Source organism: Phalacrocorax aristotelis, chromosome 6, assembly GCF_949628215.1.
Source record: "Phalacrocorax aristotelis chromosome 6, bGulAri2.1, whole genome shotgun sequence".
In the NCBI taxonomy this organism is placed as follows: Eukaryota; Metazoa; Chordata; class Aves; order Suliformes; family Phalacrocoracidae; genus Phalacrocorax; species Phalacrocorax aristotelis.
Genome location: NC_134281.1, coordinates 46170312 through 46183745, shown reverse-complemented (window position 1 = coordinate 46183745; position 13434 = coordinate 46170312). Strand labels below are relative to the sequence as shown.

At 39.6% G+C, this 13434-nt stretch overlaps 2 protein-coding genes across 4 annotated transcripts in view; one reads left to right on the top strand and one right to left on the bottom strand.

Moving 5' to 3' along the window:
• Positions 1 to 13434, top strand: part of LOC142059163 (transcription factor BTF3 homolog 4) — a 186908-nt gene that overhangs the window by 132270 nt on the left and 41204 nt on the right. The window lies entirely within an intron of this gene.
• The window catches only part of RAB3B (RAB3B, member RAS oncogene family), a 59098-nt gene that overhangs the window by 33699 nt on the left and 11965 nt on the right, over positions 1 to 13434 (bottom strand). The window lies entirely within an intron of this gene.

Genomic DNA, 13434 nt, shown 5'->3' with positions numbered 1-13434 from the left:
TCTTATTTTCATACTGGCCTTGACTGCAATATTTCATGCACAGGTACATGCTATGCCACCAATCTGTAAACTGACTTCCCATAGAAATCTATGGGAAATCACAGAAATCTGTCGAAAGGTCGTCTTCACAGCATCAGAAAGGCACCCAGGCACAGCAATACAACCAAGCTGAAGGAGGCATTCACTTTGCTGTCCTGATTTAGTTAACCAGCAATCTCATTACCTTGCTCCTTCAATACCTCTGGTCTCACTTCAATTCACTTCAGTCTCTGAGCTCGACACTATTGTATCTGTTGCTGTAAGATGCTCCCCAAAATAGAGTTTGATTTTATGAAGGGCTGAACATCTTCAACTCCTATTTCACCAGTGGAAACATACCTTTGCTCAAAACACATTGAGACTCAGAGTGATCACTGCGGCCCTATTAATTAACAATTAGATGCAGGCTTCCAGCGAACTGTCTGAATGGAGGTAGGATAAAGTAGTCAACGAGTGTATCAGTTATCTGTCAACTCTGAACTGTCATATTTATCAAAGCCAAAACATGCATACACATAAAAGCATTCTGCACTGATAAGCTAATAGCAAATCACTTCCTTGTGGTTTCCAGAAGGAAAACATCCCTTTCCTTTAGTCACTTTCTGCACACTTCTCACTACATCTATAGGAAGTTTCAACAGCACCATCAAATCAATACGGATACACAATCTGTATGCATTTAACTTCAAAAACAGTATTACTAACTGCTTTCTGAAAGGTAAATATTTCATGTTATCAAAATAATTCTTAAGACATATTAACTTTCATGGCTTCTTGCTACTTTCAAAATCCAGGCCTCTCCCATACACAATCAGGAAAAATCCTAAATCAGTTCATAGCCTTCTATTTAAAAAAAAAAACAAACACAAAAACACACCCCATGTAACACCAAAAAACCCAAAACACCAACAAAACCACAAACAAAAAAAACCCCAAACAATAAACCACCACTTTTTGCAATGCTACTTTGAAGGAGGAATTCTGCAAAAGTAGAGATGGAAAACTGAATTATAAGTTGAAAAAGCAGAAGGCATTCTGCCATTCATTTTAGTCACTTCCAAGCAATTTCGTTTAAATCTGCTGAAGGCAAATTTCAGTGTAAAGTATGAAAGCTCAAGATCATCTAGTTACTAAGATGAATGCCTGTTAAATCTTCAGTTGGGACTATTGCCTTCATTTATAAAAACACAATTTCTGCTCCAACAACAGAATTAGCATAAGTGCCCTTACAATCTTCCTCACAGGATCCGCCAGTTATATCTTCTTTCTTATTTTAATCTGAGATTGACGTCAGCAGCATTCACAACCTTTTGAGAACTCATTCTCCAGTTTCTACTGAATTTGATGTCTCAGAACATTTATATGACTCACAAAATTTGGTGTTTTAAGCTTCAGGGCATGAAGATGGAAAGAAATCCAAAGGAAAAAAAAAAAGACTATGTTTAACATAGTAAAATAATAGTAAAGAAAAAGAGCCAGAGAAAATATAGTCAGGTGCTATTTTTGGGAAGGGTTGTGCAGTAAAAGAAGCACAATTTTCTTTTTCATTACTCGATAAAACAAAGAAACCCAATTTTCTGTTCCATTCATTACTCATAGTGAATGAGGAGGTCAGTCATAAAAGTAATGTTAAATGTATACAATTTTGCAGTAACCTGCAAGAGCTGAGCAATACTTTGGGACCACCAAAGCAAAAACCAAAGCATCAAGCCTCTCAACAGAGAGCACCTCTTTACACAGAGCACACATATCTGACTCTGGGAGAAAGCTCCTCTAGAGTCAGAAGTCCCTGCTGGAAACAGCTCCAAATTACAAGTCCGAATTCAAAGGGCACCCTGTACTGTGCAGAAGCGCGAAACTTGAGCTTATTTCTGGGGAGTAGGAAGTAGGATGTAATCACTGATGCCAATACAGATTTCATTCTTGCAGACCCCTGTCCCTTCCTCTGCAGATACAGGGGAGCTGTACATCCTCTAGATGAAGGGAAGACCATGCAGATGAGAAGATGCATTCCTGATCGCACCTGAGAGGGAGACAATCTACTGCAATGCTTCCACCCTCTCCAATGATGGTCTCTAGTTCCAAACCTGGGTCTGTGCAAGCCCACCTCTGGTAAAAAACGAAGTATCCCTCCTTTTCTGAAAGAGGAACACCAGTTATAGAAATCCCTCAAGTCTTGACACACTGTCAAATTAACACTCTTATTGCTATTAATCAATAATTTAATAGATGTGATCTTAAAATTAACATACCTTGGGAATCTCTTAATTTAAAAAAATTGAGATCCAGTGAGTCATGACTGAAAAAGTCACTCAGCATCTCCCTTTGAGAGACCATTTTGAACAAATACTTTACTGTGCAGACAGATTTTAGCAGAACACACATGACTCACCTGTGGCATGAGGCCAACTAAATCTTTATCAATTTTTTTATGTCTATAAAATAAGTAGACAAATTAGAAGTGAAAAATCTCCTGCTTCTTATATTTGCTAATAACAGTCCCAGAGTAGTTAAGCAAATATGATAGCCTGGATTTATTCTCACCTTCCTTCATGAAAAACACATTCAAAAAAAGAAATCAGTGCTGCAATGCTTCTCACACATGTAAACTGTAGTTTAAAAAAAGGAAAAAAAGGCCACATTGGACGGATTCTGACATTATAGTCAACAAAACAAATATCACCTCTTCTCTGCCCTTGTATTAGGTGATGAAAAGTGGTTTGGGTTTTTTTTGTTTTTGTTTTAAAAAAGAAGTCAGTATTTTTCTAATCATCAAACTGACTGCACTGACTCTCTTGCAGTTGTAAGATAACATAATATTATACGTTTGGAGGGTGCATTCTCAGGCAGGATAAATGGCTGTCATTCCAGGAACTTTAAGACTCTGAAGATCCCAGATGGCCTAACAGGGATGCATAGGTTTGATACTACTTTGCCATTCACTCAGCAACATCAGGTTTTGACACACAGCTGGAGCTACTGTGCCTCTCAGTCTCCCCGCCACATGGAGAGGGTTTCCACAGCCCGCGCTGCAGATGGGAGAACTGCCACATGACTTCGAGCCAATGACACAGTGATGCAATGATGCTGCGGTGACTAGGTTACAGCCAGATTCTGCAAGTACCACTGATGTGGGTGAAATTTCCCATTAAAGCAGTAAGTACTTGGAAGACCAAGACCATTTCCAGATTTAGGTGAAAGACTGTTCACATTACAGTTTTGCCATGACAAAGGTGATTTTTGCTGAATTTGTTCCCTTTAAATTTCTTGCAGTGTCTTTATAGAATACTAAGTAGCTCCTACACATATTTACATCAGAATTTTAGCAGGAAATCTGAAATAGTTTCAAACATGTCCAAGATTTCAGAATGACAGCCACAGGTTTCAACATGCTACTGTGGAGTGGGGCATATGCAACTCAGAACAGTAACAAGTACATCATGGGCAGAACTTTATGCAGATTCTTCCCTTGGAGGAGTTCACTTTTCCCTAAATAAATTATTAACATGCACAAGCGAAAGGAAACGATTAATTTTACACTTCCAAGTCCCAAAGACTCGGGGTGCTAAGCAGTTCTCACAAATGTACCTCATTTAATATCTTTGCAGTAGTGACTTTTCCTGCATGCTATTTTCAAGATGAAAGGCATTCTTATAGAGAGATCCATTTTAGCTAGGATATGAAGCCTTAAACAGGTATGGATTTTCAGCTGTCACATAACTGTAGCACAACAGTTGGAATAAGCATCGGTATAGAAATACTGTTCATCTGGACCCCTGAGTTCCTATAATCAGACAACCCATTCAAGTTCCTTCTGTGCTCTACACCATGTCTCACACTTAGAAAAAACAACCTAGGAAAGGGGTTTGGTGCGGAAGGGTGTATAAAACCAGACTGAAGAGCTTTTCCAAATGCGTCCCTTCCTCATCTCAGAAAGTGCTAAGCCTAGACACCAACCACCTCGCAGGAAGGCTGGAATCCATATCGTCTTGGTGCAGACTGACACTTCTGTGACAGCAGTTCCATCCCTGCAGAACCCAGCCCTCCTTGCCTTGCTGCTCGGGGCCACTCCTTCCTGCTTGCAAGCCAGTGTTTATGAGCACTGCTTCTTTGGTGTTGCTTTCCACAGTAATTAACATAACATTAAAAGCACTGGGGGTTTTTTGTTTTTAATTTCCTGATCCTACTTCGGTTTTACGCTAGTTTTGTGCCAGTTTTCACTCCACTCGCTGGCTTTAGGGCACGTCAGCACCGCGCTGTGGAGTCGTCTGCATAGGCCCTGCCTTACCAGGGACAGAGCTAGCTCCAGAAGTGGACATGGCACAGCTGTGTCAGCATGAAGCTGTGCTTAAGCTAAGTCAGGCTTGCTGCAAGCCCCCTGCCGTGCTGCACCAAGCACAACCTTCCTGCTTTCCGACAATGCATCTCCCCTCAGAGTTTTACTACACTGCTGAGCAGCTGGATGCAGTGGGCCAGGTTACGACAGCATTAAACCCTATGTGTGATGTCAGCCTGTCCTGCAGATCCTCCAAGTTTACACCAGTGTAAGAGATTAGAATCACGTTTAAAGACCCTCCTTATTTTTCTGGTAACTGCTAGCACTTTGTCTTTGGGATTGGAGATGGGAGAAAAAATACTGTAAATCCAAATGCTCAATGGCATTTCAACTTCTATACCTTAAATTACCACTTAAGTTTCTCTCTCTAGTGGCTGCACACATCCAGAATTTGCTCTCTAGCAATCATAAACAAGTTTTCACAGTCCTGCAAGCCGCAATTTCTGAAATAGCACAACATTCCCAACAATGTGTGACAAGCCTTCAGCCTTGGGCACCTTAGAAATAAGATCGGAATAAACTAGACATGTAGGAGGACTGAAACTAGCACTTTGTGTTCACCCCATTAGGAACAGGAACAAACCCTGCCACGCAGCAGACGGGCAGTTTGCAGTAATTAGGGTAACAAAAAGGAACTTTAATCACCCCTTCCAACTTCTCAGGAGCACTATTCTTGTTTCCCTGTCCTCTGCTGCCTTCCATTTAGTTAGCTATACCTCCAAAAAGGGAGCAGAGAGCAGTTATAAAAGACTTCCAGCCGAAGAAGATTGTATTTTACAGCAACACTGAACAAATAAAAATGTTTACACTTGATGATAGTGGAGACAACTCCAGAGAGGGTTGATTCAGTCCACTTGTACTGTCCACCAAGTCGTCAAGATCTTAAATATCTACACACCCTACATCATCACACTTAGCCTCAGTTAACCTCTGCAGGGCTGTCACCATTGCCGTAGCTGAGGTTATTAACAACAGAAGGGAGTGACAGTGTCTCTTTAGAAACTGCACACACATACACATGACCATGGTGAGGTCTGATTTTCTTCACAGTTTTGGTAGTTCTACAGTTCAGCAAGGGCTGAGAGAGGGAAAGAGAAGCTTAAACGTTAAGGTCTATCATTCCACCCTTATGCAAGAGAGACTTCAAAAATGCATTCGATAATCAGCCTTGCTTGGCTGTAAATTTCCAGTGTTGTTATTCCATGCAATCAACTGATGTAGCAGCATGCTATCTTATAGTCAGCATACTTCTCTAAAAAGGAAACAAGTACATTGACTTCCTTTCTTTTCCCCAGCTCTTCTTGTTCACTCTTACACACAACTCCATTCAAATTCTGTTATGGCAGTACTCTGCGAGAACTATCCTTACAGTTAATGCAAAGTGTTTACAAAGGTGCTGTCTGATTTCACCAATAGCAAGCCAGGGTGCATAACACACAGCCAAAAGAAAACTATTGGAAAAGTGATATAGCCTTACAGAAAAGTGTACAGGATGAGGCTAAAATGCATGGCAAGGAAGTAATGTAGCATTTGGTGGTAATCCCAATGGGAATGTATTTTTTAGCCTTTCAATAATGTAGGACAGTTTTAGAGTTAAAAAAAATCCAAAACACATTCGATGTGAGTTATTTCTCTTTCTCCTCTCTTAAGAGAGGGAGGGAGGACTGCAGACCAATTGTCAAAGGACTTTCCATGGACTTATCGAAGCTGACTCATGGCAGTCTACCACAATTTGGCACTTGGAGCACTTACTTCCTTTCAGAACTGGGAAGGGCTCAGTGCCTGCTGGCACTCAGCGGAGCGGGATGCAGTTACCATGGCGCTCAAACACTCAGTAACTTCACAACTGCCACAGCGTTATCACTGATGTAGGGACCAAAGGAGAGGAAGCAGCAAGTGGATCTTTCAATAACCACATGCAAAACCAAAAATAGCATTAGGGTGAATATCCTGCCTAGTAAATAGCCTATTCACAGATCCCCTGCATGTTCTGTTTTATCGCTCTGGCTACAAGAAGAGCAGAGAGACAGGAACACCTGACAGTCATCATCAGCATATGTACACACGCTTATCTACACACACCGCTCACTCTCTCCATGACTTTATCCTCTAGCACTGGTACAGACGTCTGTGTCAGTTTGTCAGAGCAACTACCCAGCCAGAATATGGCTGAAAAAATACCATCATTGAGCCTCCTTTAAGTAATACACTAAGTTTAATCATGAGTCTTACACCATATGAAGTTATTGCAGTTAATAAAAACACAACAGCTCATAACATGGTGCATTTATCTGCTCCACTCACACCTGCTCCTCCCAAGTTTCAAAAGCCCTTGCCTCCTCCTGTTCCTAACATAAATCAGTAGCAAAGTATCTAAGCAAAGCAAAGTATCAAAGTATCTGATATATGATTAGCACAGAAACGGATCACAATAAAAAACAGCAAAACCAAAGGACTTTTCTAACAGGATAAAAGCGCACAACAGAAGCACAGGGTGCCATATGTGAGGCAAGTAAAACACTTGGGACCAGTAGCTCCACTTGGAAGGAGGAACACCTTAGCAACATGGCAAAGCCTGGACTGCAACAGAATCAGAGAAAGACACACTAGGATGCCTAGGATACACTTTTGGGCTGCAGTGGCTCCTGATGATAAACTGTAAGGTCCTAAGCTGCTAGTGAAAAATATATTTATCCCCAAACAGGATTCCTATGTCTCCCACTTTGCCAGTATCATTAATATTTCCTGCGTAGCCAGAACAGCTCACCAGAAATCCAGGTTGACATCCGTGTCTCCTGGTAAATGTTACACACTTCTGCAGATGGGATAACCTAACCAGCAAGCCACAGGCTTCCCAGATCTCCACACTGCAGGAGCCTGCTGCATTTTTGTGCAGTTTTTGGTGCTTGTCACCAGTGTTTCCTTCTGTTAGCACCCCACACGTCCAGAGTCCAGTGCTGTTGACCTCCAGCACCACTACGCACAGCATTTAGGAGGATCTCTAAGCACACTGTGGTTACACTGCAGCCTCAGCACAGTTTAACTAAAATAACCAGATAAGAGGTCATTTAGGGGACCTGCTTATTAAAAAACCCAAACAAACGAAAACCACCAAACGACACAGGATTTTATGTTGTGAATAGGGAATAATGTCACCATTTCCCCTGTGCTGGAAGGAACATCACTCATCCGCCTTTCTAACAAACCAAAAGGTGCTTCAGAGATCCTCATATGACCTTCCCTCCACATGACTACAAATAGCCCTTGCTGACAGAAATACAGAAAATCAGTGCTCAACATCTGGGAGCTTAGTTCACACTGTTTAATGAATCAGGATGATGTTAAATAGCTAGACAACAGAAAATAAATTACAAAGTCCCCACTGCTAAACTCGCGGGTACTCCAGTTGTGCTACAGGGCACAATTTCTCACATCTGAAAACCAGTTTTTGTGGTCTTGGGTTCCTGTTTTTCTCTCTAAAATCAGCCATTCAGCCTACTCATAAGTGTTGCACAAACATGACACTGCAGTAGACAACACAATGCATGAAAGTTATAAATGTGAATAAGCTCAACAAATAATTCTATTTTATCATTTGACCAAAAACTTATGACAAAGTCTAAGTACATGCTTGAGACAAATACTATGAGAAGTCATAAATTCGACCTACTGTGTTATCTTGTAACTGATCACAGTGTAACCATGAATATTTAAATACAGAATATACCTAGTCATTATGTAGAAGATAACATTGTGAAAGAAAATCATAGTGAGGGTGATTCTGATAAGACACGGACAATTGGAAAACGTTTTGAGGCACATGAGTCTAATAAGACCTTATGTAATATGATTACTGGAAAGTACCAAAATATTTGTTCTGAATTTCTGCAGTAAAAAGCATTAAATGCAAAATGTCAAGAGTTCAGCAACCCATTTGTGCTTTCAAAGATTAACTGCCTTACTCCATCAGCTGAGGAAAACTTCATGGGAAGTTCTAAGTACATCTTTTCCCCTGTTGGGCAACTAGTTAACATTGACCCGTTTGCTCTAGAAAAGGTTCAACACTTTGAACTATCAGCAGCTCTTAACTAACACAAATACACTCAACCCTGCTCCTGGATACAGTCTGGTACCTCTGAATGCAATATTGTAACTTTTGTCATTTTACTATAATGCACCAAACAAGGGAAAATGCTCCATATACCTAGTAACTCTGCAAATGCATAGCATAAAAAGAGATACTACACCTTGCAGGGAAAGTAAATCCAATATTGTAAGCAGGAATAACTCCAGTGGTAATAGAGCTTAGACTGAAGTTGAACTTGGCCTTCACTGTAACGTAGAGTTATAATGAGATAACAATGGGATTGAGGTGATTAACTATAAACAGAAATAAACCTTCCATGTCAACTGTTTAACTGCAAATAAAGGAATGCCCTGCTCAGCAAGCTTAGGCTGTTCAATAAATTCAATAATGAGCGGGATAAAAATAAAAACCTGGGTGGTTAGTTAAGTTTTTGTTTGTCTCCTTTGTATCACTCTTGCAACTGTAATCTTAAAGACCATTCAGAGTGGCATGAGCACCAAGTTCTTCCCAAAGCAAGAGTATTATTACTTGAGATATAACCAAGACCTTGGAATTAAATCACAGACACTGTTATGTGTTTCTTCTCCAGTCAAATATTCTGCATTGTGTTTTAACATCAGAAGTAGTGCTTTACATCCACTCACCCATGATGATTTTCATTCATGGGACCCAGTAAGTTCTCAATGCTGAAAATAAGATGTAATCCTTGCCTTTCTTACAAGGATCAACCTGTTCTTTTCACCATCATGACTTCATCCATTTTAGCTCTTTGTCTAAACAGCAAATCAGAAGATTTCACAACAGCTGTGAATCTACTGAGCAGAATCAGGCCCATTAGAGCTTTAGAAATAGCCATTGCTATTGGATCTATATATTAAATTACAGAACCGTCATCTCTTTTTTTAGAAACAAGTTTTGTGCAAGCATTCAAGTTTAAAGTCAGTGCTTATAAGGAACTTAGCAAAAACATTATGGGAATCGGATGCCAGGGGAATAGATGATTCTCTCGTCTGAAATGCATCATTAGCTTTCGGTTAAGTGTGCAATTAACATCAAAATTTACCATCAAGAATGATGGTGTTCTAATTTTACCTCCTTTAAATGAAAGGATTAACTCAGTTACCAGTGTTACTTCTTTGAATCCCTTCCCTATGAGGCAAACTGCACAGTAACATCCTGTCATCCAGGCGACAGTCGATAGAAAAAGCATATTTGCCTTCTGGACAGCTATGCAGCTTGGGCTTTATTTTGGTTTACACTCTTTTTGTTTTGTAATGGCAACTGCCACTCAGCATAATTAGCAGTTGTCCTATTTCTGTTTGAAAAGATTCTTCGCACAAAAACAGAGTGATGTTGCTTTGTACCCTCTTCCCAGCTGTGCCTGAAAGCTGTAACATGTTTCAGACATCCACTACAGCTAATCTCAGACCCCTACATGCTTCAAAAGTTAAGCCACGGAAACATTTTTGTTAATGGGAAAGGAAAACCTATACTCATCCTAGCAGTTTAAATCTGATAGGCAGAACCTTAAAAGAAAAAAATCATACTGCAGTCTAAATATGCCATCTCCATCTGAACATCACATCGTTTTGGCTTTTAACCTGATGTTAAATTTAACCTCTATTTGCCTTTAAAAAAGAGGGTTGAAAGTAGTTTCAACTGTAAAATCAGCCGTCAAACCCTGTATTTAATTATGTTTATTATTAATCAGTTATATGTTTATAGTATGTGCAACAAAAACGAGGCTCCACTGTGTAGGGTGCTGTACAAAAGTATAATGAAAGTGTAACAAATTCCCTCACGCACAGCACATTGTGTGGTGTGCAAAGTGTTGTGGTGTGCAAGTGTTTTGGGCTAAACACTGCCAATGACTTTCCATCAGTAGATTTGTGTTACTATCCAAAGAGCTCATGGAATTAACCTAGACGGGGCCAGTGTGAAAGATCAGTTTGCCCCGCAGCAGTTAACCTCAACGCTACGCTGCGCAAGAGTTCTGCCGTTATTACTACTTACCACCATTATTACTTACCACCAAGAGACACACAAACACTCAGAAAAAGGAAATCTCACATTGCTCTCACCTAAAACCAAAATCACTTTTATTCATTCAGCCTGCTTCCATCTAGGTCTGGACAAAGTGGCCTTCTCTAGCTGCTAGGCAACCTGAACGCTGCATTGAGTGTTAACTGTATGCATTTGCTAGGAATATAATAATGTTACCTTTGAGATTTATTTATAATAAAAAACATACCTAGCTGAAAATATAATAGCTTTCCTTCTGTAATCAGTAATTATTAACTCTGGGAATACAAAACTGCTGGTCAAGAAGGAAATAATCCACACATACACCCCACATGCAGAGAGATATTATGAATTGGCTTTTTACAAATATTGTAAGGGAGATGCTTTATATGAAAGTATTATTACAGACGGCAGTGGCATAAAAAACAATCTAATCCAAGAATTACATTTATGTAGATATCAGAATATCTACATATTAGTATATTAACATAAGTAATATTTTAAGTTAGAAATGTTTAAGTTACAAAACCTCATCCAATTACAAAATGAACTTCCTCAGTAAAAGTCATTTATTCAATTTACAGAAAACCACCATTGCTAAACAAGACAGAAAAGACCTGAAATTAAAACACAGTAAACTGATCTTGGAGTTCTTTAACAAAGGAAAAAAACCACCGCAAAACATTATTTCACATAACCCCTCCCCAGATCATTTTACTGTTTTGTTTGCTAGAGCAGAGCTACCATTCTGCCTTAAAAACACCATAAATATCTTTGCTGTGTTCCATTCCTCTCAAACTCAAGAGATACTCCTTTCAAGTATTTTCAAAACAGATCACTGCCCAGACTGCTAGGTCACTAGCATAACTGGTAGGAATCTTACTAAAATATCAATTTGGGTGGTTGAGATGTTAATGTCAACAAAGCAAGAGACCCACTAATAACATCACACTGAACAGAGCAGGGTTCTTTTTTGATCATTACACCTGACAGCTTGTCAAATCCTGATTCACAAAATACGAACTTCCGCAAATTTAGCCAAACACAAAAGCTTAAAAATGCTCATCAAGTTCTACTGGAGGTATTAACTGTGAGATAGGCCAGAAAGACATTTACTGACACAGTGACACGCTGTTAGTCTTTATGTGCAGCTGCCTGGCACTTGAAGCAGTGTGAATTTTTCTTAGCTTTAAGAAAACCCCTCTTTGTAGCTGGGGTCCTACTCCACCTACACCACTGCTCTTCAGTTCAACACAGGCAAAGTTAGTGTAAAAAGTCCCAATGATCACTGATCTGTCTGGGCCACAGCACAGCAGCAGTAACTTCCCCACCCCCCGCCTAGAGATTTGTAGGACAAAAACCAAGGTTATCTGTGCAAAGCCTTTGAGCACCTCCAGTCTGCCACAGCTGCATACACTTAAAAGCTCCACAAGCACCCATGAACTGAAAGAGACCTGGCTCGGCAGAGCAGAGAACATCAGAGGTGCCTAGAAGTGCTCCTCTCTGGATTTTATAAAGACATTTAAAGTGGTTAATTTAAACACTTGTACCTTTTCCTTCTTCACTTAGTTTCATATTAAACCTGATTCAGGTAAGATTTAACATCAAGCTTAGGAAGAGCATAATTAAAAAAAAAAAGTCACGTCATTGGAAAGTTGTACGTAAAAGCAAAGTGTTCAATGGAGCTGCAGGATCCCATACTCGCAGAAACTCAGTAGCAGCTGTAAATCATTTTTAAAATTAATTGAAAGACAAGTTGGTAAGAAAATCCTTCCTTCCTACACAGAGGAACACAGAGTTTTGGTATGCTAACAGCCCCCACTACTACTAAGTGTATGCTGAAGAATACATTGAAATTACAAGTTTAGTGTCAGGACAGGCAGGAGGCAAACAAGTTCAAACACTGTTTTTTAGAGAGGTACAAACTTAATGTTTTTTACGGTCCTTAGACCATGACTCACATCAGGGATCTATGCAAGGAGCACAGAGAGAGAGAGAAGAAAAGAACACAAGTCACTCTGGAAACTTTCAAACCCTTACATGAACATTTTATTGAAAATAAATTTCAAATCAACAGCGTTATTGATAGCTCCAATATTACACGTCCTATAGATAGCACCCTCTGAGGAATCCACCTGACATCTCTTTTTATACCCTAGACCTTAGTTTCAATTCCAGAATTTTGCAACATGAAAAGGATCTTTTACTAAAGAATTTGTTGTACCTGGCAACACAGAAATAAAATGAATCATACTGTTGCAGTTTAAAGAAAGTTCCTCTTTTTAGATTCTGTTTTATTGTGACTATTCAAGATCATCGCAATAAATAAGAAAATCCCAATGTGATTACTATAACATTACATTTAAATGCAATAATTAAAGATTATAAATAAAGTATATATAGATCAATTAGAAGACAATGCTTATAGACGGGGCAGGGTTTGTTCAGAAACACTATACAGTTTCAACTCATCTTGAAGCCTGAACTTCAAGCTTACCTTGTGGGAGAAACCACTAAGTAGACAGCTGCTTTGAATTAGCGAGCTAACTCTTTGAAACTGTTTAAGATAATATTAGCCTCATATCTTCTATTTGAGATCTTCTCTTTTTATGCAAAGCAGAAGAGAAGAATCTTGCAAACTGGAATTCCAGCTGGAGCCCCATGGTACTTTAACAGACAGCAATCTGAGCCTAGTTGTTTTGAACATGCTGAGTAATTCACTCGGCCACACAGGGTTTAGGCACCATCAGGATAAACTGCATTCGCACCATAGGACTGAAGTAATTTGCCAGCAAGTAGAATAAAAGAAAACACTTGCTTTCCATAAAAAGGAACATCATGAGCTACTGACACAATTGCTCGCAGCTCAGGAACTTTTTTTTTTTAACTGGGCTAGGATGCTGTAATTCGAAAAGGCTGAAAAGGTCCCATGACTGGGTCTTTGAGCAGA